The sequence below is a fragment of the Odontesthes bonariensis genome, chromosome 2 (assembly GCF_027942865.1).
Source record: "Odontesthes bonariensis isolate fOdoBon6 chromosome 2, fOdoBon6.hap1, whole genome shotgun sequence".
NCBI classification, from domain to species: domain Eukaryota; kingdom Metazoa; phylum Chordata; class Actinopteri; order Atheriniformes; family Atherinopsidae; genus Odontesthes; species Odontesthes bonariensis.
In genome coordinates, this window is record NC_134507.1 from 19,154,296 (window position 1) to 19,178,000 (window position 23,705).

A 23,705-nucleotide genomic window follows, 5' to 3' on the forward strand; every position below is an offset into this window, starting at 1 on the left:
TCAAGATCACATTTTTGACAGTTTCATAAAATGTAAGCGAGTTATGATTTGCAAAGGATTTCACAATTTTTGAACATGCACATAATGCAGAACTCAGGTATGTTTCAATTTAGATGTAAGCATATAAACATTTTGTAGCCCAGAAAAGTGTAGTGATTTTACAATTCTTGAGCCTTGAAAACATAAAACTGCCATGTTTCTGTGCTCTGTACAGGCATAACTATCATACTTTCTGGTGTGAGACTATTGACGTCACTGTTGGTCACAAGCTTAGATGAATCCTGCATCACAATATCAAAATGTCATAAGTTAATTTCACTATTAACATAACCTCCTATAAACACTAAAAGGGCTACACATGACAACATAAAGATGAAACATGTGTAAGAAGAAATTGTCAACTCCTGCAATGATGTGACTGTCTGTAATCTGCCATCAACGTAACTATAACCTGCAAAGCCGGTTCATATATGTGAATCATTGGTTTGTTTCAATGCACAATGAAAAGTTTAATTTATATTTAAAGTGGTGGTGGTCTCTTCTTATGTTACAGTGGAAGAACCTCTTGGTTCATCCAGAGTTTATCGGTGGATGAACTTAATAGAAATAGAAAACACAAACATCACTTTATTCTAAATATTTTTCATTGATTACAGTTATTTTTATTGCTATTACTTACAAAATAAAACGAGTCAATCAATGTCCTTCAAGAGTGGTGATTTCATTATAATATATAATTTTCTAACTTTCACTTACACCATATAACCACTCAGTGTCGCCATTTCTTTGCTAGCATTTTGCATAATTTTATTTTGTATGCACACTATAGAAACAACTGTGTTCACAGGAATTTAGGATTTAGTCTGCTTATGAGAAGCAGAAATACATTTATCTGTTAGATGACTTACAAACTGAATAATCTCTCTCTACTAAATACATGTAATTAGGGACCGAGCAGTGAAACTGCAAGGACCCTATCGTATCTGTAAGGTTTATTAGGGACCGAGCAGTGAAACTGCAAGGACCCTATTGTATCTGTAAGGATTATTATTAGGGACCGAGCAGTGAAACTGCAAGGACCCTATTGTATCTGTACTGTTTCTTATTATTAGGGACTGAGCAGTGAAACTGCAAGGACCCTATTTTATCTGTATTGTTTATTAGGGACCTAGCAGTGAAACTGCAAGGAACCTATTGTATCTGTAAGGTTTATTATTATTCCTCCGAATTATTCGTTGCAAAAGGGACTCGAAAAATCCTGAAAGATGAAAAATGGTCCCCGCATTGGGCTTAGTTTTGCGTGGGACAACAAAATTCAGTACACTCATTCATCATGCCCAGACGCACAAAAAAGTCTCAGGCTGCCAATGTGCCACGTCCACAGGAAGGTGGCCATTTTGGATGGAAGATGGCCATCCATTTTTGCCCGATTCCACACCTTGCATATGATCGAACTTGTCCTACAGATTTAATGCTACAGACTTCAAACTTGGCCAGCTTACTCTTAAGACATGGGGGAAAAATATCATTGGGCAACTATTTCAAAACTTAAAGGGCGTGGCCGTGGCGACCAGCCGCGGCTGCTGTATTTGGGCAGGATGGGCAGAGCCCCGCCTTCCACACCCCAACCTTTCTTTTATAGATAAAATATAGATAATTATAAATTATAGATAAAATATTTATTTCAACTTCAATCACAGTGGGAATCGTATTACACCATATTGTCGCTTGTGACGGACTTTGCGAGTGGAATCTGTTTTTATTTTCGCTGAAATATAGCCTACCTCCAGTGTGGCTGCTTAACGTTAGATCTATGGCCACTGGCCAGGGCAGATGCCTGGTCTGCCCTCAGCTAAGCCCGGCCCCGCCGAACTCTCGAGCACATTCTACCAATCAGAATCACTGTAGGCCCCTACGTAGCATAATATCATGTTACATTTAGCGCGCCTGTATAGATGCAATTTGGGCAGGTGTACGATCTGCCCTGGACATGGAAATTACTCAAAGGGTTTAAGAAATATTACTCTGCCCATCTAGCCAGTGGGAACTTCAGTGCCGCCAAATTCCCCTACAAACTTGTTGGATAAAACGGATAACTATGTCGGATTTGATGAAGGATATTGGCTGTTTAATCCGGATTCACGTTTGTGGTAGGTAAAGATTTTACTTTATAGTTGCTATCTTACAAAGTTTAAGTGATTGTGAACGAAGTCTTTGCAAAATGGGAAACTGGGAGTGATTTAATGAAATATATTAGCTTGATGAGCAAAGCAATGTTGAGACAGTAAACAATGTGTTGACAGCTTCGTACATGTACAGTAGGTTACTTGTCTGCTAGCTTAGGTTGGAGCACTGTCGGTGTGTGTGACATGAAGCATTTTTTGGAAAAGGCAAAAAAACACGAGTCCAGCAAGGCGCATCTGAATTGTGCCATGAAATTAGCCATGCAATGCTTTGCGACAAGTTTCCCTCTAATTGAAACGTAGGCAGTATTAATTCCTTTCGCAAACTTTCTCTTCGCTCATTTTCACGTGGCTTTTGTGTTTGTTGTATGGCAGACTTTTATGCGACTGCGCACCCCCCCCCCCTGCGTATGGTTGCATAGACTATTGGCCTATTGCGTATGCTCCATAAAAGCTTGCATTTTCATAACGCAGATCATCTTCCCCGCTTATTTTCCAGACCACGAGCCGCTACTGGTGGCGACGCATCAAAGTTTGATGACTCACAGTCACTCGCCACAAAAAATTAAGTCGCTTATAACTCCCACATACATTATCCAATCTGTCCCAAACTTCATACGGTGAATGCTGGACTAAGTCTGAACGTGTGAATATAAAATAGTGACATCCACCTTTAGCTCCACCTGCTGCTGGTTGGAAACGTCTTTTCTTTTTCCACACCTCGCATTTGATCGAACTCCTCCTACAGATTTAATGCTAAACACTTCAAACATGGCCAGGTTACTCTTAAGACATGGGGGGAAAAAATCGTGGAGAAACTTTTTCAAACCTCAAAGGGCGTGTCCGTGGCAAGGCGGTGAAAATCGTGTGATGGCGTTTGTGATTTGAAAGCCTTCTCATCATCGTAAGGTCAAGAAACTTGGCACACAGCTCCACCCTGACGACCTCGTACGTATGTAAAGAGTATCGTGTGCGGGCGGAGATAAATGGCTCATTGGCGCCCCTAGTTATTATTATTATTAGGGACCGAGCAGTGAAACTGCAAGGACCCTATTGTGTCTGTAAGGATTATTAGGGACCGAGCAGTGAAACTGCAAGGACCCTATTGTGTCTGTAAGGTTTATTATTATTCCTCCGAATTATTCTTTGCAAAAGGGACTCGAAAACTCCTGAAATTTTGCAAGCACCACCTGCCAGTCGATGACATGAAAGAATCTAAACTTTGTATTTTTGGGAGTCACTCATTGACTCTGTAGCGCCCCCTACGATGCTTAAAAATTGTCCCCTTTTTCAAACCTCAAAGGGCGTGGCCGTGGCAAGGCGGTGAAAATCGTGTGATAGCGTTTGTGATTTGAAAGCCTTATCATCATCACAAGGTCATGAAACTTGGCACACAGGTCCACCCTGACCACCTCGTACGTATGTAAAGGGTATCATGTGTGGGCAAAGCAAAATGACTCAGTGGCACCCACTAGGATACTTAAAAATGGTCCCCGCATTGGGGTTAGTTTCGCGTGGGACGACAAAATTCGGTACACTCATTCATCATGCCCAGACGCACAAAAATGTCTCTTGCCACCATGGTCCCACGCCCACAGGAAGGTGGCTATTTTGGATGGAAGGTGCATTTTGGTGCCACTTTTGCCCGATTCTACGCCTTGCATATGATCGAACTTGTCCTACAGATTTAATGCTACAGACTTCAAACTTGGCCAGCTTACTCTTAAGACATGGTGGAAAAATATCATTGGGCAACTTTTTCAAAACTTAAAGGGCGTGGCCGTGGTGACGCCTCAAAGTTTGATGACTCACAGTCACTCGCCACAAAAAATTAAGTCGCTTATATCTCCCACACACATTATCCAATCTGTCCCAAATTTCATACGGTGAATGCTGGACTAAGTCTGAACGCGTGCATATAAAATAGTATATGAAATAGATTAGAAACATATTACTTATTGTTTTATTCCCAAAATAAATCACATTGTGTTTTAATTCGTGGGAATAACTGCGGTTTCTTCCATTGAAGTCAGACACAGAAATTCTCTGCTGTTTATCTCTAAAAGAAAATGGATGGAGGTTTTCTTGTTGTGTAACTCAGTGACAGGTTTTTCAAGGTTTTTAAATTCCATCACCTTGATCATAACACACCTCCATGTTCCAGTACAGCCTGTACACGGCAGACCAGTTTTTCCTTGTTTCTCCGTTTTCAGTTTCCTGTCTTCACTGAATAAAAATGTCTCTTCATCCCACAAACAAACTTAAATTCCAGCATGTTTTACATCTGCTCTATTGTGTTGCTAAATTAGAGCTGCAACAACACGTAATTTATCTGGAGATTAGCTGAAAATTATTGTTTTTCTTGTGACCTTTTCAAGTATCTTACAGAGTTTTTTTATACTTTTCTTTTGAAAATCTGTTGAAAACATCACTTGAAAAACAGGTTTTAGTGGCATCTCTGATATAAGTTTCTCTGAATGAAGAGTGAAGTTACTGGAACTGGAGTTTTGAAAAGTTTTCTGTTTAATTTTGACCTTTTAATGCATGTATTCATTTAAAATATCTGTTTTATTCTATAGCATCACTTTGCTGAGAAACACATGACAATAATGACCACACTGAAACATACAGCTGCTTGAAGTTGTCTAGTTAGGGACCGAGCAGTGAAACTGCAAGGACCCTATTGTATCTGTAAGGTTTATTATTATTCCGCCGTCTTCTTTCCGTCTTTCCGTCCGATTCTTTGCAAAAGGTGCTCGAAAACTCATGAAAGTTTCAAGCACCACCACCTTTCAGTCGACGACATGAAAGAATCTAAACTTTATATTTTTGGGAGTCGCTCATTGACCCTGTAGCGCCCCCTACGATGCTTAAAAATGGTCCCCGCATTGGGCTTAGTTTCGCGTGGGACAACAAAATTCACTACACTCATTTATCATGCCCAGACGCACAAAAAAGTCTCAGGCTGCCAATGTGCCACGTCCACAGGAAGGCGGCCATTTTGGATGGAAGATGTGTTTTGGTGCCATTTTTGCCCGATTCCACGCCTTGCATATGATCGAACTTGTCCTACAGATTTAATGCTACAGACTTCAAACTTGGCCAGCTTACTCTTAAGACATTGGGGAAAAATATCATTGGGCAACTTTTTCAAAACTTAAAGGGCGTGGCCGTGGTGACGCCTCAAAGTTTGATGACTCACAGTCACTTGCCACAAAAAATTAAGTTTATCCAATCTGTCCCAAACTTCATACGGTGAATGCTGGACTAAGTCTGAACGCGTGAATATAAAATAGTGACATCCACCTTTAGCTCCACCTGCTGGTGGTTGGAAACGTCTTTTCTTTTTCCACACCTCGCATTTGATCGAACTCCTCCTACAGATTTAATGCTAAACACTTCAAACATGGCCAGGTTACTCTTAAGACATGGGGGGAAAAAATCGTGGAGAAACTTTTTCAATCCTCAAAGGGCGTGGCCATGGCAAGGCGGTGAAAATCGTGTGATGGCGTTTGTGATTTGAAAGCCTTCTCATCATCGCAAGGTCATGAAACTTGGCACACAGGTCCACCCTGACGACCTTGTACATATGTAAAGGGTATTGTGTGTGGGCGGAGATAAATGGCTCATTGGCGCCCCCTAGTTATTATTATTATTAGAGACCGAGCAGTGAAACTGCAAGGACCCTATTGTGTCTGTAAGGTTTATTATTAGGGACCGAGCAGTGAAATTGCAAGGACCCTATTATTTTTGTAAGGATTATTAGGGGCCGAGCAGTGAAACTGCAAGGACCCTATTGTGTCTGTAAGGATTATTATTATTCCTCCGAATTATTCTTTGCAAAAGGGACTCGAAAACTCCTGAAATTTTGCAAGCACCACCTGCCAGTCGACGACATGAAAGAATCTAACCTTTGTATTTTTGGGAGTCACTCATTGACCCTGTAGCGCCCCCTACGATGCTTAAAAATGGTCCCCTTTATCAAACCTCAAAGGGCGTGGCCGTGGCAAGGCGGTGAAAATCGTGTGATGGCGTTTGTGATTTTTTAAAGCCTTATCATCATCACAAGGTCATGAAACTTGGCACACAGGTCCACCCTGACCACCTCGTACGTATGTAAAGGGTATCATGTGTGGGCAAAGCAAAATGACTCTGTGGCACCCCCTAGGATACTTAAAAATGGTCCCCAGGCAGTAGCCTGGGTGCCAGCCGAACTTAGCCCCGCCCATAAAATTTTTGGTCAGGAAGTTCGGTCTGGCTCTGCTCAGTTGGGAAATCATTATGCCCGACATCGAATCAGTCGACCCAATCAGATTGCCAGGGTTGGCTTTATACGATGATGGACAGATGATAAACAGGGACATTATCGACTACGTCACTAAAGAGCGCGTTGGTTTGACTTCGTTTGAAACAAACATGGCTGCCGCTGAAGAGCTAGGGTGTGTAGATTCTGCCATCGAGTCTGTTCTACAGGATCTCCACATTGCATTCGTTTTGAAAGACGAACAGAGGAACGCGATAAAGGCTTTTATCGATAGAAAAGATGTTTTTGCCGTCCTTCCTACAACAAGTGTGTGTCGCTTAAAGGGACATTCCACCAGTGGAGACATGAATATGTATTGAAAGTGGGCCATATATGTACAGGGTTCCTACAGGTTTCTTCAAGTCAAATTTAAGTCTTTTTAAGACCTTTTTAAAACCATTTATAAAAAAAATAATACCTATTTCACAGACCTACCGGCAAAGAAAAACTTTTTTTTTTTAATTGTTCATTTATTTCTCAAACAAATGAAAGTGTGGACTGTGTAAAGCATTGATGAACCATTGCAGCATAGTAGTAGTAAACGCTACAACACCACAGCACAGACACAGACAACAAGCCAAACAGAGGTGTGAAAAATCAAAGAAAATTTCAGCAGACCACAAAAAAGTTTAACTGACACAGTTAAGTTGTTTTTTAACATTGGTTATGTTAGCTAGCTACTTATTCCATGCTGGGAATATGGGGAGTAGAGAGAACTATAAACAATGAAAATCAACCAAAAAATGTGTCGTTTCGTTGAGGCTCTCATCGAACATAAGAACGAACGGTGATTTGTTTACCTTGGACACCAGTTCCTCTTTAATATACACAGCTAAACCAAACTTGGCTATGTACGCCGTTTTGTCGGGACCACAAGTAATTGTGGCAGCGATGTCGGAATCGGGGAACATGCATTTAAACAACTCTGAAATACCCTCGTTTACATTATATGAATGGAGTTTGATGATTGTGTAAGGAGTCCACAACACCTCTGCTTTCATGGTTGGTGTGGACCCAAAAGCTGTTCGCAGATCTACTCTAGTTGCGGTGACGGTCGTAACTTGAGGGGCTGTACTAGCAGTTGGCTGGTTAACGTTATCTGCTAGCTCAGATACATTAATAGCTAACTGGCTAGCGTTGGCCGGTTGAAACACCCCAGCGATGGAAGGAGTTTGATCCTTCGCTTCGATATTATTCATTTGCTTGGAGGACTTGGCGTGAGACTCTAAAGCCTTCAAGCCCATGGTACCAAGCTGAATCCTCTTTTTGCACACTGTGCAAAAAGCCTCGTATACATTATTGTCCACTGGTTTTAACCAGTGACAAAATGATTATTTCTCGTGCCACGCTTCATTACATTTACATTTCCCCGTAATCCCAGCAAGAAATGGGAAGCAAGGAAACGCAAACAAATGTTAAAAAACAACATAACGGCATAAGTTAAACTTTCTTGTTTTCTGCTGAGATTTGCCTTGATTTTTCACGCTTCTGCTTGGCTTGTTGCTGTGGTCTGTGTCAGTGCTGTAGCAATGTGATCGGACCCGGGGCAGAGCGGTAGCGGAAGCGTTGCGTTCTCAATGATTGGTTCCGCCACTCTTCATTTAGGCTACGTTATTTAGGCTTTTCAAAATAATAGTAGCCTAGTTGACAAATGAAACATTTGAGGAGAATGTGATACGGAGAAGTTACTGCACAAATTTTAAGACCCAGATATCAAAATTCAAGACTTTTTCAAGTCTTTTTAAGGTATTATTTCCAAATTCATAAATTCAATTCTTTTACGACTTTTTAAGACCCCGCGGCAACCCTGCATGTAGTAGAATAGTAGCATAAATTTTCTAATTTGGCGCCTTCTTGACCGAGAAAAGGCAGAAAATGACTTTTTTGTGCTTGTGGATTGCAGACAACAATCCCCATAGTGCATTGCAATGCTCAAGATCCGCAGGCCACTCCCCCGAGAGTGTACTAGCTCCACCCGACTCTACGCTACCTGGAAATCATGTCACACAATTTCTAGTGAAGAGTTAGTTTGCGAAATCATTAGTGAATTACTCCTCGTTTGTGTTTCGTCGTTTGTGTTTTGAAATGGTGTGCACTTGCATGGTACCGGGATGTTCAGCCAGCACAAGCAAAATACACGGAGTAAGTTTTCATAGATTACCCAAAGAGTTGGACAAAAAGTGGCTACGGGCCATCAATAACCCGAAGTTCGGAGAGGACACGGCCATTGAAGCACTAAAAAATCTGACGGTGTGCAGTCTACATTTCAAGCCAGAAGACTTCGAACCCAACCCCTTAGGAGTGAAGAGACCCGCACTTGTGAAAACCGCAATTCCGTCAATATTGCCAGATGATGTCGACGAACAGCCAGGAACTTCTGGAACTGCTAGCAGTGCTAAACGCATTTGCCTGGAGGTAAGGTTTTTTCTAACTCGACTCTAGCGGCTACTGAGAACACACACTGATATAGTCGTCTGCTGTAAAGCAGCACATCTCATATGATTTGGCTGTTTACAAAGTAAATATCTTGTATGTTTTGGTCGCTTGCTGTTCTAGTGTGTCTGCCTCGCTAACTCCACTCGTCAGCAAAGTTAGCAATGTAACGTTAGACACTTTGCTATGTAGATCTAAATAAGTTCGTTATTAGCGATGTAAATCCACCATGTTTTACTGTGTTAGTCTGACGTTATTCAAATGTTTTTAACGTTATTGAACGTATGACATTTCAGACTAAAACGACGTCGACGTCTGCTGCAGAGTTGTCCTCATCATCAGAAGAGGATGAATCCCAGACAGTGCCTTACCTGTTTGCACTTCCATCGAGCACCTTACTGTATACTCAATCACAGGGTCAATACCTCTTTTTTTATAGTGTGGATAATGATGTTTGTGTGTATTTATGTTCATGACAATTCTTATTTTGTGAATTAAAAAACAAAATGTCACTCCTTCTCTCCTGTCTGCCTTCAACAAAGTTTAGAATAGCATCATAAACTTGGAAGGAGGTAACTGATTTGCAACAAACTTATAATGCAATGTATACTTGTAATGCTTCATAATTTATAGTAATTATAGGTAGGCTATGATCACAATTCTGTCGTTTTGTCATCTGAGGTAACAGTAGCTAGGTAGTTCCAGTTCTGAAATGTTGGTCGTTCAATAACTCGAATACACTTGGAGCAACATTACTAAGAAAGAACCACAACAACGTACATTTTAACCATTTAATTAAATAACTATACAAACAATACAACTGTTGAATGAATATAAAACAAGGAAACTATAGCTCCTCCTGAGCGTCCTCCACTTCTTGGTGCCCGCAGTACTGGCCGTCTGGAGCTGGGTAGTTCTGGCGGATAGCCTGCACGACACAAGCAGGTAACACGACACGACGCCCTCTGCCCAATCTCTCTCCTTGCAGGACCCACTCAAGAAAGTGCCGGTAGGCTGTTAGACGAAATTGTCTAGACAAAACATTGATCACAAAGTGAGTGATGGCATTTGAGCCTAGCGTGCCACAGTAGCTTGCATAACTGCAAGCTAAATGCACATCAATTGTCGCTTGGGTCTGGTCGCGAACCAGTTTTGCTGTTATGCATCTGCGCCCTCGGTCTGGAATTTCTAGGAACGCACAGCAGTTTCCCCCCAAAAGTATTCGAGAACTCGTGAGAATTTCGGTGGGCGGTGACGAGAACTTCGGCGGCGCCGGCGGAAGTGTTTATCTTTCAAAACAACAATGGCGTGTATGCAAGATATGGATCTGGAGTTGCTCGACATCGAAGAAGAACAGCTTCTTTTTTTGGAGTTGGCGAAAATACAAAGGAGGAAGCGTAGGTGGTCACACGGATAACCGGAAAGGCATACCAAGGACCAATCACAGCTGCTTTTTGTCTGCGCACTTCCGCTTGAGCTCTGCGTGGGTTTGCGTCCGTCCGACGTGTAGTCAGGATTTTTTTGAGGTGCGCGACGACGGGTGCAGACCTTCTGCGCGGGGGGCGTGGTCGCACACAGAGACAGATTTGACGGTTGCAGAGGCTATGCGTCGAAAGCATAAACCGCTCATCAGCGTGTTAGCAAGAGTACATAGTAACAAAGAAAACAAACTTACTTTACAGAAAGACGTCCATTTGGCCCTGTAGGCTTTGGCTGTCGTTTCCAGTTGACTTTAGGTATTCTAAAGTAGGTCTCCAGGATGCCACTATCCATATGGGGTGCGAAACTCGGGTGATCAACAACACACACGTTCGTGTCATCCTCCGATTCCGTGATTTCGTCCAGAAGAAATTGGCACCGCTGGAATTCTCGGCAGCAGACAGACTCTTGTTCTGTGTCCATTGGCGCACAGTTAGAGCACAGGCACCACCAATTCGCCCCAGCTCGAGCCATTGCGGGCTCCTCGTCCGCGGCAGGCAGGTCGTCTGCCTCGGTTGTAGTGGCAGCAGCTTCAGCCGCCTCCTGTTCCTCCATAGCCCTCAGCTGCTCGTCACTATATTGTGGCTCAAAAAGATAGCCACGAACATCCGTTTCTACCATATCTTCTTCAAAATCCCAGTCCTCCGTATTGCATCCGTCTGAGTATTCGGTACCTTCGACCATGTAAGCTGCAGCTCTCTGCCAGTCAGTGACTTCAAAAGCACTGGCACTAATCTGTGATAGGTCTGTTAGCGCATTAGGTCCAACCCCCAATGGGCGGTGTTGAAAGGTGGGAACTAGCGCTTGTAGTCTCAACAGAAATCCACCCCTCTTACTCTTCACCTGCAATGACGCAAAATGACGATTTTTACATCATTGTTGGAGGAAGTGTAAAGAGGTGAATACGGATTTCTCCCGTCTCGGGGAAATGAGAGAGTCTTGCATGACCATTCAAAAGTATGACTGGGTTTCTAACAATGCAAAGCCTAATGCAAATGGGTGGAGTGTCCCTTTAATCTACGTCACATACTACGTTGCTCTGATTGGTTGTAGGTCTATCCAATTGAGCGAAGAGGCACTTTTTCTCCTGGTTCGGTTGAAACACGCCCCATACTCAAAACTCTATTGAGCGGTATCAGACTCACATTCTGACTAGAATCGTGAGTATGACGTAGTCAGGTTAGTCTTCCTGTGCTAGTCTTGAGAATTGTCATGACACACATTTAATATTAAGATTAGAATAAGATTAAGATCAGATTTATTGTCACGTACATGCAGGGAAATACACAAAATTTCTCCTCTGCATTTAACCCATCGAGGTTGGGACCTGTTGAACACACACATGCACATGCACAGGGTCACAGACTCATGGAGACAGATGCCATACACTGGAGCGGTGGGCAGCCATATGTTCTAACTCTTTTACAAAGAGAAATTCTAGAGTTAATTTTAGACCTCTTGCTAATTCAGCACACTGATAACTGCTGTGTAATTATTGAGATCACACCACTCTGTCAGTCTGTTTCTCGCTCTCTCTCTGTACATGCACCCTTGACTGGTGTAATGAATCCCCCAGTCACTGGAGAGAAACCAGCAGAGCATTAAAGCAAAAGAAAACTTTGATACAACAGCTTTAGGTAGCCAGGATTATCAGTGCAGTCCATCAGCAGAGGGCAGAGAGCTTCAAAGCTGCTGTCAGCCAGTGTCATCAACTGTCACCTTTCAAGAGCGTGTTGAGCTTTCACTTCTTTGATCCACAATACACTGGGAGAGTAAGGAGCTGCATATCTGCAGATGGTGAGTGTGCTGCTGGGAGAAGAGACGACTATGGCTGGTTGGCAATTTTCTCCTGACATCAGTACGATGGTTAGAAGGCCAACCATCATTCTTGAATTAGATGGAGTCTTCTCGGTTCTGTCAAAACATGGACAATATCAGCCTGTCACTGAGGTGCTGGTGAGAGTTGAGCTGCATTTCTTTCTTTCTCTTTTTCCCTCCCCACATACACCGACAACAACCACATTAAAAAAACTAATATTTCTCCATGTTTCTTTGTTCTGACTGATGCATACAAATGTCCTCTCTTTGGTTCAGTGGCATTTTTCATGCACACAATCCTTGGCATGCACCCAAAGAATTTGACAGTTTTGATCAATACATAAGGAAACCATCCCATATTTTGGCTTCAGGCAACTGGTACAATGTGATGAATAATTTTGCAAGGCATTTGAGGGGGTCATTTAGGTCTGGGCAAAGAGGGCGCTTGTTTAAAATTTATGTTGTGGAGACTGTGCTGGGACAAGGTCAGTAATAGTGCTGTAATGCCTCTGTGGACATGTATGCGTTTGTGTGCACACATACTATGGGAAGAAAATTCCATCTACAGCCCTGCTCTCTGCACTTATCCTTTGCAGAGAATTAAGTGGGAGGCTTGAATAAATAAAAAGGAGCAGAGGATTTCCTGGTATGTGTTTGTGTGCACGCTATCTTCAGCTGCGGTGGTTTGCAGGGGCCGGCATCCCCTCTGCCCAGGTTTACAGGTTAGAGGTGCAGATGGTGCGGATTTAGGTGAAGAACACAGAGGAAAAAAAACTGGGTTTTGATTCCCCCTTTTGATTTTCCTTAATAATTTACAATTTATGACACAGCAAGATTTTGGCTGAGACACAAAAAAGTACTTCCTGATAATGTTGCTAATGCGTCACTTTTAACATGAGCAGAACATAATGAAAGGAAATCTCCAAGTGTTGAAAGAGAGTTAGCGTCTTTTTTCCTGTAAACAAGTGCTTTCTGAAATGATGTGGATTAGAACAGCAACCGAGCTCATAAAAACATCATTATGTAGCCACCATATTTGATTAAAAAGAATCTGTAAGGACAAACAAATGCTGAAACAGTTTATGCTCATTTTGAATTTGATGCCAGCAGCACATTTTTAAAAAGGTTGGAAAGGGATATTTCTATGTTCATGTGTTGTGCATAATCTCTTCTTTTAAAAACTCCTGCAAGGCTAGAACATCCATCCATCCAATGTTCATGTGCATTTGATCCCATTAATTATCATGGGGGTATGGAACACATTCCAACTGCCTCTGAGAGAGACACAGGGTACTTAACATTGCAAATTTTTTCTTCCATGACATACAGAATATTTACATTATAAGTTGCTCTGAATCACTGAAGCTCAAACACAAATAACCCAGACTTCACACAGCTACTATGTATGAGACTGCCAAATGCTTGAAGATGAAATTGCGATGAAACGGTCTTTATCAGGCTCTGTCTGTCATAATTTCAGAGGTCTTCTCCAGCTATTACCATCAGGAAAAAAAAAAGACTATTGAAATTAAATCGTTAAGTGTCTTTTCTGTGTACCATTTGTTGCAACAAATTCTGTTTTGATTGTTTTTGTCTTGAGGGAGTTGAGTGTGTGAAAAATGTAATGTTATCTCTTATTTACTTTGGCTTTGCCCTCATCTATTGATTTGTTTCTTTTATGATGAACAACATGGTTTTGACAAAGCTATTTTTTCGCATAAATGAAAATATTCCTGTAAGAGGCATAAAACTCAAACTAGCAAAACAATTAAATGGGCCCACTGGACTAAAGCAGGAGCACATATGATTTAGAATGAGACTTGAGTATTGTAGTAATCACACTGCATGGGGAAATACTTGGACAACTTCCCAGTTTGGATTTTGCTCAAGACAGTATGGAAATGCCCAGTATGTAAATGATGTCTTCGATTAAACTCTGGCAGGCCGTGGCGTTTAAGCTCATCCGGTCCATCTTTTCCCTTTCCTCACAAATCTTTTGACTTCATGCGTTCTAATCAGTGCATCTTTGGCCATCATAGACACACAGCTGATTACATGACCACTGCCCTGGGTGCTTAGCTGCAAATGAAAACAGATTTTCCAAAGAAGCGGCTTATGGGAGAGATTGATGATGGGGAATCCTGGAATCAACTTGAACTTTTAGCTCCATTCAACCCAAGCAGTTATGTGACAAATTTTGTTTTTCACGAAATATAAATTGATTTCAAGTGAGACTGAAACGTGAAAAATGAAAGTTCAAGACAAATACTGATATACCCCCTTTGGTCAAGACAGAGCAACAACTTTCTATCAATAATTCTCTGAACTTCCTCTCACTGACTCCTTCTGTTTAATATTCTCATTGCCTCCTCTGCAGCTTTACCAGGTGTGCTGTTTCACTCAACTGATGTATTCAAAGGTCAGCTGTGCTAATAACACAAAGTAGGAGAGTTATTAATTACAGTCTGCCTCAGAGTCAGAGACCTCTGTGCTAGAAGAGAGCCTCTCATCTCTCTCACAAACAAACACAATTATACTCAAGCACATACGACTCCAACATCATCATTACAGGACAATACATTGTAGCAGCTAATTAGTGAACAAATTATATTCTGCCGGTATATTTGGAAAATACATGTCTGCTAAAAAGATTACACAAACCACCATTTCTCAGTCAGAATCCTCAGTTTATTGATGAAATCTGAGTGGCTCTGCACTGGATAATAAAACCTTGAAGGTGAACTTACATCTATATATTTGCCGCATAAACCAAATACTGGAGGAAAGCTGTCTGCAGAGATGAAAAAAATCAGCTTAATGAGCTTTACTTCCTTTCAAGGATCTCCAGTAACTGTATGAAAACACTTTCTTGTGGAGTACTTTTAAAATCCTTTCAAGAACGTGTCAGCTTTGCAGAGATGACAGAGGAAGCTTTCAGTTCTGTGTGGTCTGTTTGGAGTGTAATTTAGTCAGTTCCATAATATATGAGTACCTATTATCAGGTGCACTTCTTTTAACAGTTTAAGAGTAGATCTGTATATTAGAGAAGGATATAAAGTAATCAAGTGTCGATAATATAGACTTTGTAAAACGGAATCATAAAGTTTTTCACATATCAGTAATATAGAACTATAAATGCATTCTTATTGGGGGCTGCTTTTTAAGAAAAGTAACGTGGGACAAAGCCACTTGTTATCAAACATTTGCTGCTGAACAGTGTTTGGAGTCATGTTTGTGAAACACATTCTGTGAACAAATCCTCTCACACTTAAATACAGGTATTTACCTGTGGCAACAAGTCTGCCATTATGTTAGAGGTGCAAGCTAGAGAGCTATCAGCTTTGAGGTTTCAAGATCGTCTGTGTATCACTCTAAAATATTACCGTCTTATGTGAGGTTAGGTGGTGCGATATACAGTGCCTTGCAAAAGTATTTACTCCCTTTGGCTTTTTACCCATTTTGTTAAATTCCAACCTGTAATTTAAATGTTTTTAAATGTTTTTTATGTGATGGATCTGCACAAATGGGTCTAGGTGAAATGAAATGAGAAAAATATGTAACCAAAAAAATTGGCATGTGCATATATATCAACCCCCTTTGCCATGAAGCCTCTAAAAAGTTCTGGTGCAACCAATTACCTTCAAAAGTCACATAGTTAGTGAAATGATGTCCATCTGTGTGCAGTCTAAGTGTCACATGATCTGTCAGTATAAACACGGTTTGGGAAAGGCCCCAGAGACTGCAACACCACTAAGTAAGAGGCATCACACCATGAAGGCCAAGGAGCTCTCCTGGAGTACCATCAATTCCATCATCTTCAATGGAAAGAACATGGTACCACAACAAACCTGCCAAGAGAGGGCCGCCCACCAAAACTCACAAACCAGCAAGGAGCTCATTAATCAGAGAGGCAGCACAGAGAACAAATGTAACCCTGAAGGAGTTGCAGAGTTTCACAGCAGAGACTGGAGTATCTGTCCATAGGTGCACAAAAAGCCATTACTTTGCGTTAAAAATAAGAAGGCACGTTTGGAATTTGCCAAAAAGCATGTGGGCGACTCCCCAAATGTATGGAGGAAGGTACTCTGGTCAGATGAGACTAAAATTTAACTTAGTTCAAGGAAAACGCTATGTCTGCCTCAAACCCAACACATCCCATCACCCCAAGAACACCATCAGTGATACATGGTGGGAGCAGCATCATGCTGTGGGCATGTTTTTCAGCAACAGGGACTGGGAAACTGGTCCGAGTCAAGGGAAAGATGGATGGTGCTAAATACAGGGATATTCATGAGTAAAACCTGTGTCAGTCTGCCTGCGATTTGAGACTGCGGTGGAGGTTCACTTTCCAGCAGGACAATTCAATTCAATTCAATTCAAAAATACTTTATTTATCCCAGAGGGAAATTAAATGTTGATGTAGCTCAATTAAATCAAGGAGTTATTATAGATGCTGATGGCTGTGGGCAGGAATGATTTCCTGTAGCGGTCCGTTTTGCATCCAAACTGAAGAAGCCTTTGACTGAAGAGACTCTGTTTTCCGATAACAGTCTCATGGAGAAGATGTTCAGGGTTGTCCATAATTCTCTTGATTTTATGCAAAATCCTTCTTTGCATTATTGTCTCCAGAGGTTCCACAGTCGTCCCCAGAACAGAACCAGCCTTCCTTATCAGGTTGTTGAGTCTTTTTAGGTCCCTGGTTCTGATGCTGCTGCCCCAACAGATGACGCAAGAGGAAATGACGCTCTCAACAACAGACTTGTAGAATATCTGCAACATCTTGTTGCAAACCTTGAAGGACCTTAGCTTCCTCAAGAAGTACAGTCTGCTCCGTCCTTTCTTGTAGATGGCTTCACTGTTGTGTCTCCAGTCCAGTCTGTTGTCCAGATGAACACCAATGTATTTATATTCCTCAACCACCTCCACTTCTTCTCCCATGATGGAAACAGGGTTTGATCTGACCCTGTTTCTCCTGAAATCTACAATCATCTCCTTTGTTTTGTTAACATTCAAGATGAGATGATTGTTCCCACACCATGCCACAAAGCGGTCCACCAGCTCTCTGTACTCAGCTTCTTGTCCATCTCTGATACACCCAACAACTGCAGAGTCATCTGAATATTTCTGTAGATGACAGGAGTCTGACTTGTACTGGAAGTCTGAAGTGTACAGAGTGAAAAGGAATGGTGAAAGTACAGTCCCCTGTGGTGCTCCTGTGCTGCTGATCACTTGGTTAGTCTGACAAACTGTGGTCTGTTTGTCAGGTAGTCATTAATCCAGGTGATTGTTGAGGCCTCCACCTGAGTCTTCTGGAGTTTCAGATGAAGCAGATCAGGCTGGATTGTGTTAAATGCACTGGAGAAATCAAAGAACATGATCCTCACAGTGCTGCCTGCTTTGTCCAGATGACAGTGGGTTTGTTGAAGCAGGTGTATGATAGCGTCTTCAACTCCAACTCCATGGCGATAAGCAAACTGCAGGGGGTCCTGATAGCAGCCTTGTTCCGGTTCAGTCTCTCCAACTGCCTCTTCACCTGACTTCTAGAAACAGAAAAGTGGGAGGGGGAGGCAAAGGGGACAGCAGCATCTCCTGATTGGGTTGAAGACAAACTAGTGGAAGCAGAAGAATCCATGACTGAGGTGGAGGTGGAGATGTTACAGGAAAGCTGTGGGTCAGAGGAGGGTGGGATGTCTCTTTGGCTGGGAACAGGAGGGGAGGACGGTGAGCTTGTTCCTGAACTGAACCTGTTGAAGAATGTGTTCAGCTCATTTGCTCTGTCCAGACTTCCATCCATCCGATCCTCCCTCTGCTTGAGGCCTGTGATCTTCTTCATTCCTGACCACACATCTCTGATATTGTTCCTCTGCAGTTTACTCTCAAGCTTCTTTCTATACACCTCCTTGCGCTCTCTGATCTTGACTTTGAGCTGCTTCTGTATACTCCTCAGTAACTCCCTGTCTCGCTCCCTAAAGGCTCTTTTTTTCTTGTTCAATAGTTCCTTTAGCTCACTGGTGATCCAGGGTTTGTTATTAGGGAAGCATCTCACTGTTCTGGTGGGGATGGTGTTGTCCACACAGAAGTATATATAGTCAGTCACACACTCAGTCATGGCATTAATGTCCTCTCCATGTGGCTTACAAAGAGAAATCCAATCGGTTGCATCAAAACAACCCTGTAAGGCTTCTTCAGCTTCATGTGACCACTTTCTAACAGTCCTTTTTGTGACAGGTAGTCTCTGGACAAGGGGTTTATATGCTGAACAGAGAAAAACAAGGTTGTGATCTGATTTACCCAGGGGAGGTCTTGATTTGGAAATGTATGAATCCTTGACATTTGTGTAAAACAAATCCAATATCTTGTTTTCTCTGGTAGAGCAGCTGACAAACTGTTGAAAAGTTGGCAGTGTAGCAGAGAGTGAGGCATGATTAAAATCACCAGATATTGCCACAAAAGAATTGGGGTGTTGTGTCTGTATCTGAGCAACAACGGAACTGATGACATCACATGCAGTGTCGGCAACAGCTGAGGGTGGAATGTAAACAGCCACCAAAACAACACTGGTGAACTCTCTTGGCAAATAATATGGACGAAAACCTACTGCCAATAGTTCAATGTCAGGACTGCAGAGACGACTCTTCACAGTAACATGTCCTGGGTGACACCATCTGTTGTTGACAAGCACTGCCAATCCACCCCCTTTCCTTTTCCTGCTACTCTTTAAATCTCGATCTGCTCGTACAGTCAGGAAGCCCGGCAGAGAGACGCTGGAGTCGGGGATATGATCCTGCAGCCATGTCTCAGTAAAACACATAATGTTACATTCCCGATATTCTTGCTGAGTCCTTGTCAAGGCTAGAAGTTCATCCAACTTGTTAGCTAACGATCTTACATTGCCCATGATGACGGATGGCAGAGATGGTTTGAACTTCTTTTTTCTTTCTCTCCTCTTTGCTCCTGCTCTGTATCCACGACGCCTACTTTTCAATTCCAGTGGGATTTCTGGCTTCAGTTGTCGAATTATTTCTGCTTTTCCAATGTTAATCAGCTGCTCCCTGTTGTAAACCACCTTGTTGCTATGGTTATGCATCATAACAAAAGAGCAAAATATACAAAAGTATTGGGAAAAATCAATCCAGCTGCACAGCATCCAAGGCAGGAAGGAACAGTTGTCCAAAAAAATGCAATTTCTTCCAAGAAAAAACAGGAATGAAATTTAGAAAAAAGAATAAATCTCAATGTGAGGTACAGAGCTACTCCAACGTGCTGCCACCCTCAGCAGCGCATTCTAGAACAATAACCCGAAGCAGACTGCTAAACAATGACCCGAAGCAGACTGCTAAAGCAACACTCGAGTGGTTTAAGGGGAAATATTCAAATATGTTGGAATGTATTCAAAGGCCAGATCCTCAATCCAATTGAGAATCTGTGGCTAGATTTGAAGATTGCTGTTTACAAGCGAAACTATCCAACATGAAGGAGCTGGAGCAGTTTTGCCTTGAGGAATGGGCAAAAATCCCAGTGGCAAGATGTGGCAAGCTCATAGAGACTTATCCAGAGCGACTTGCAGTTGTAATTGCTGCAAAAGGTGAGGGGGTGAACAGTTATGCATGTTGAAGTTTTGTTATTTTGTCCTATTTGTTGTTTGCTTTACAATAAAATATATATATATATACCTCTTCAAAGTTGTAGGCATGTTCTGTAAATAAAATGGTGCAAACTTTCAAACAAGTCATTTCAATTCCAGGTTGTGAGGCAACAAAACATGAAAAATACCAAGGGGGGTGAATACTTTTGCATGGCACTGTAGCTCAAGCCAGGACAGGCCAACAACAACAGAGTTCATCACAGAAAAGACAAAGCACCAAAAATGATGAGTAAGGAAGCAAAGCAATGAAGGAAAAAAACACAAACAGCAGCTGCACTAGATAATCTAAAGTATTCTAACCTTTAGATTCACTCCATTATAGACCAAGTCTTTGCCCACTTTGACTTGCGTGTTTTTGAAAGTACAGCAAAGGACTCCGGACCACTGCAGCGCAATGTGGCTTAAAGTACTTCAGATTATCTATATTTGTCAAAACCGATAACATCAGTGATTCATTCAAACTGATCAAAACTGACTGCAGGAAATCTTACTGCCAAATACCATTCATCAGCACAGCTTGTGCAACTCCATGTGATATGAACAATCGCAATCAATTTAACAGAAATTAACAACCCTAAAAGTCGCGCACTCATCCATATGCATATGCTCTAAGGGGAGGCAATTTATTCAAATGTGACTTTATCTTCGTTTAGCAGCGTTAGTTTTCCAGAGCAAGCTCTTTTACTTGTCAGAAATAAACCATTTTACTTCTTTCAAGTTGCAACCGGTGAGCACTCCAAGGATGAGCATCATGGCAGCCCTCAACATTTCATTTCACCTCTCTCATTTTTTTCCCTCGAGTCTTGACAAGAGACTTAATTTCCTTCCTGTAAGGAAGAAGAAAGGAGTCAATGACTTGAGAGGTCTCTGCCTCATATGATGTGCACTCAGAGGTTTTCATTTTATCACGAGAGTGTTTTCCACACTTTAAAACAGATCTATGATGATAAAACAAACTGGAGCTTTGCGTTTTTGGACAAAATACTGTTCTGTGTTTTCTGTTTTGAGGCATCAAATGTGGTCAGCCTTGCAGCAACTTTGCATGGCACATGTGTTCATCTCACGTCTTAAAACTCTCTGATTTCTGGGAAATACAAAACACAGCGGGAAGCCGTAAACAGGTTGTGGGAGAGTTACAGCAACAAAATTATACAAATACTGTAGAGAGACTAAAAGTGAAAATGTGATATTTACCACAGAATCTACTGATGGTAGTATAAGTGTGACCTGGAAAACATGGACAATTTTTTCAAAATGTTTGATTGTGGGTTCTGTTTAAAATAAAAACAAAACAAAACAAACAAATATGCCTTGTTAAAAGAACAGCAGCTCCTCTGATTCACAGGTCCTTATTAAAGACCCGAGGGAATCATTTTTCATGCATGACAGGTGTTTTAGTTACAACAAGATATAGATATTACACAACTATGAACTAAACCCCATTGCACAATATTCATCAGTATTTGTCAGTCCACTATCAGAACAGACTCTCGTCATGAATAAAGTCTGAAATGTGATTTAAAACATGACCTATAATAAAAGCTTGTGAAACTTACCTCACCTTAACAGACAACAACTGTTCTCCAAATCAAATCCCCGGGTGTTTTGCTTCAGTATCTATACAATGCCCAAACACAGATGAAATAATAACATGGATAATATTAAGGCTGGGGTGCAGACCTTTGGAGATGAGCCACTAAATGATCTCCCTCAATTATAATTCTATGTGGTGTCTGAAGTGTGTTCATGAGTGTCCTGGCTTCACAAATATACATACGATATAATGATTTCAAAAATCTAATTTTTGTCAGATTTTGACATTGTTGTACTTTTTCTGTTCTAGTTCCATAAATTGTGTCCCTAATAAGCAAAGTTTCTTCTTTGTTTACCAAGGTAGGTCAACTCCTTTTCATTCAGGTTGGCAAATAGCGAACAAAATGCCCATTAAAGTTGCCAGAAGTAGCTCTAATCTACTCATTTGCGATCGTAGTGGTAGCATTCACCAGAAACGACAAGAAACCAACTCAACAAAGCATTTTGAAGCGAGAGTGTAAATTAAGGTTGTTTCCGCTGCTGGGGACTGCTTGAGCAGCTCAACATGCGCACCACCCCCTTTCCCTCCTCCCCTCTCTCTAGCACACAGGAGCGTTTAGAGCCTGATAAGGACCTTTCCACGAGCAACGTAATCGACATTTGTCAGCATGTACAGTGAGGTTAAAATGACTGTGTCTAATGATACCTACCAAAAGGGTTTGAATTCCTCAGTTGTTGTTTGTTCCTGACGAGCTGCACAAGAGCGCGTGAAATAGACCGACACAACTTCAGAGTGAGTGACAATTTCTTTTTTCTTTTTCACACGAAGGATGATGTAAAATGATTTGTGTTTGCTGAATTATGCTTTTAAGTGATTATTCGGGCTTAAAGATCCCAATCCAGACACAAAGAATGTTTTTTTAAATTTTTTATTAGAAACATTTGAACCGTTTTAAACTAATTAATCTTAAATCAGCGATGCGGTACGGATTCATTTGACAGCGGTCCTTCAAGAGACCATGTAATGCTTCAAAATAACCATACTCCTGGATGAATTTTCTCCTGCACTGAACAGCTGCATAATGTCCCTTTGACATCACTGTGAAGGGCTGATTTACCAGAGAATGATAAAGAAACAGCACTTTATCATGAGGCAAAGATCATTTGTAGACACTTGCATGCATGCTCCCAAAATCATGTGCTTATCCTGTAGTTATTATCCAGCTTAATGTAACTTTAACATCTGACGATTGGAGTCTTTGCAGATCTCTCTTATCATACTTTTTTTGTCATGCATTCCAGCAAACAAGCCATCTTGTCTGTTCTCTTACAACCTTTTCACAGGGGTTTGAAATCTGGAGAGGGATCTGTTGCATGACAGGCTTGTGCATACGCTATTTATGCTTCATATTTAGGTCAGTTTCCTCCTATTTCCAGTTTGTTAAATGGTCTGCAGCTCTGTGCAGAAAGCTGTGCCAAGGTCCTGACAGGTAGACAGGTGACCTTTGGACAAAGCTGTTTTTTTTATTTATTGTAAGTTGGAAAAGGACGTAGTTTGAGCTTAGTGTAAAGAGACAGAGGAGTTAGACGGGGTGTTGAAAGTTGCAACACCTCATCACACTCCATAAGTCTCCACAAACCCTAGCTAAACTTTGCTACGGTAGCTGCACCCAGGCGTGCAGCACCCGGGCGTGCAGCACCCGGGCGTGCAGCACCCGGGCGTGCAGCACCCGGGCGTGCAGCACCCGGGCGTGCAGCACCCGGGCGTGCAGCACCCAGGCGTGCAGCACCCAGGCGTGCAGCCCGTCTGGCCTACTGGGCAGGGAGGTTTTAGGTTGCCCACCGAATTTGTGGAAAAAATGTCTGGAGCTGCTACGATTTCGGGACCAGTTTTTTCAGGCTTTAGTAATGGTAGAAGTATGAGAAGGGAGGGGGAATGAGTTGTAAAACATCCTAATGTTTAGACTGGACTCTAAGAGTCCACCACAAATGGAAGAACAAGATTTGGTGATTTAGAGTTTTATATGTAGGTTTGTGGGAGGACTGCATGATACTGAAATGTTTTGGCAGAGCTCAGAGCTTCTATTTCAAGAGTTGGTAATTTTTAACCCAAGATGACAACAAGATTCAGTAATGGAAGACTGGCTCTGTATTTTTATGACATGAAAACAGCTTTAGAAATTATGATTCACCTGTCATAGAGCTGTTGTTGTGCTCTTGCTGTTGATTAATTTTCCTGATGGATGATATTTTTCACTAGGACTTTTCTTTGTTTGCTTTTTTTTTTAATCTGATGACATCTTTGAACATC

At 41.8% G+C, this 23,705-nt stretch overlaps 1 protein-coding gene across 6 annotated transcripts in view; it reads left to right on the top strand.

The window, feature by feature from the left end:
* The first annotated feature begins 22,028 nt into the window (after positions 1 to 22,028).
* Positions 22,029 to 23,705, top strand: part of LOC142395513 (carbohydrate sulfotransferase 15-like) — a 28,461-nt gene continuing 26,784 nt past the window's right edge. For all 6 annotated transcript variants that reach the window (XM_075478452.1, XM_075478453.1, XM_075478455.1 and 3 more), the window contains exon 1: positions 22,029 to 22,187. The gene's annotated coding sequence lies outside the window, so the exon portion shown is untranslated. The remainder of the gene's footprint in view (positions 22,188 to 23,705) is intronic.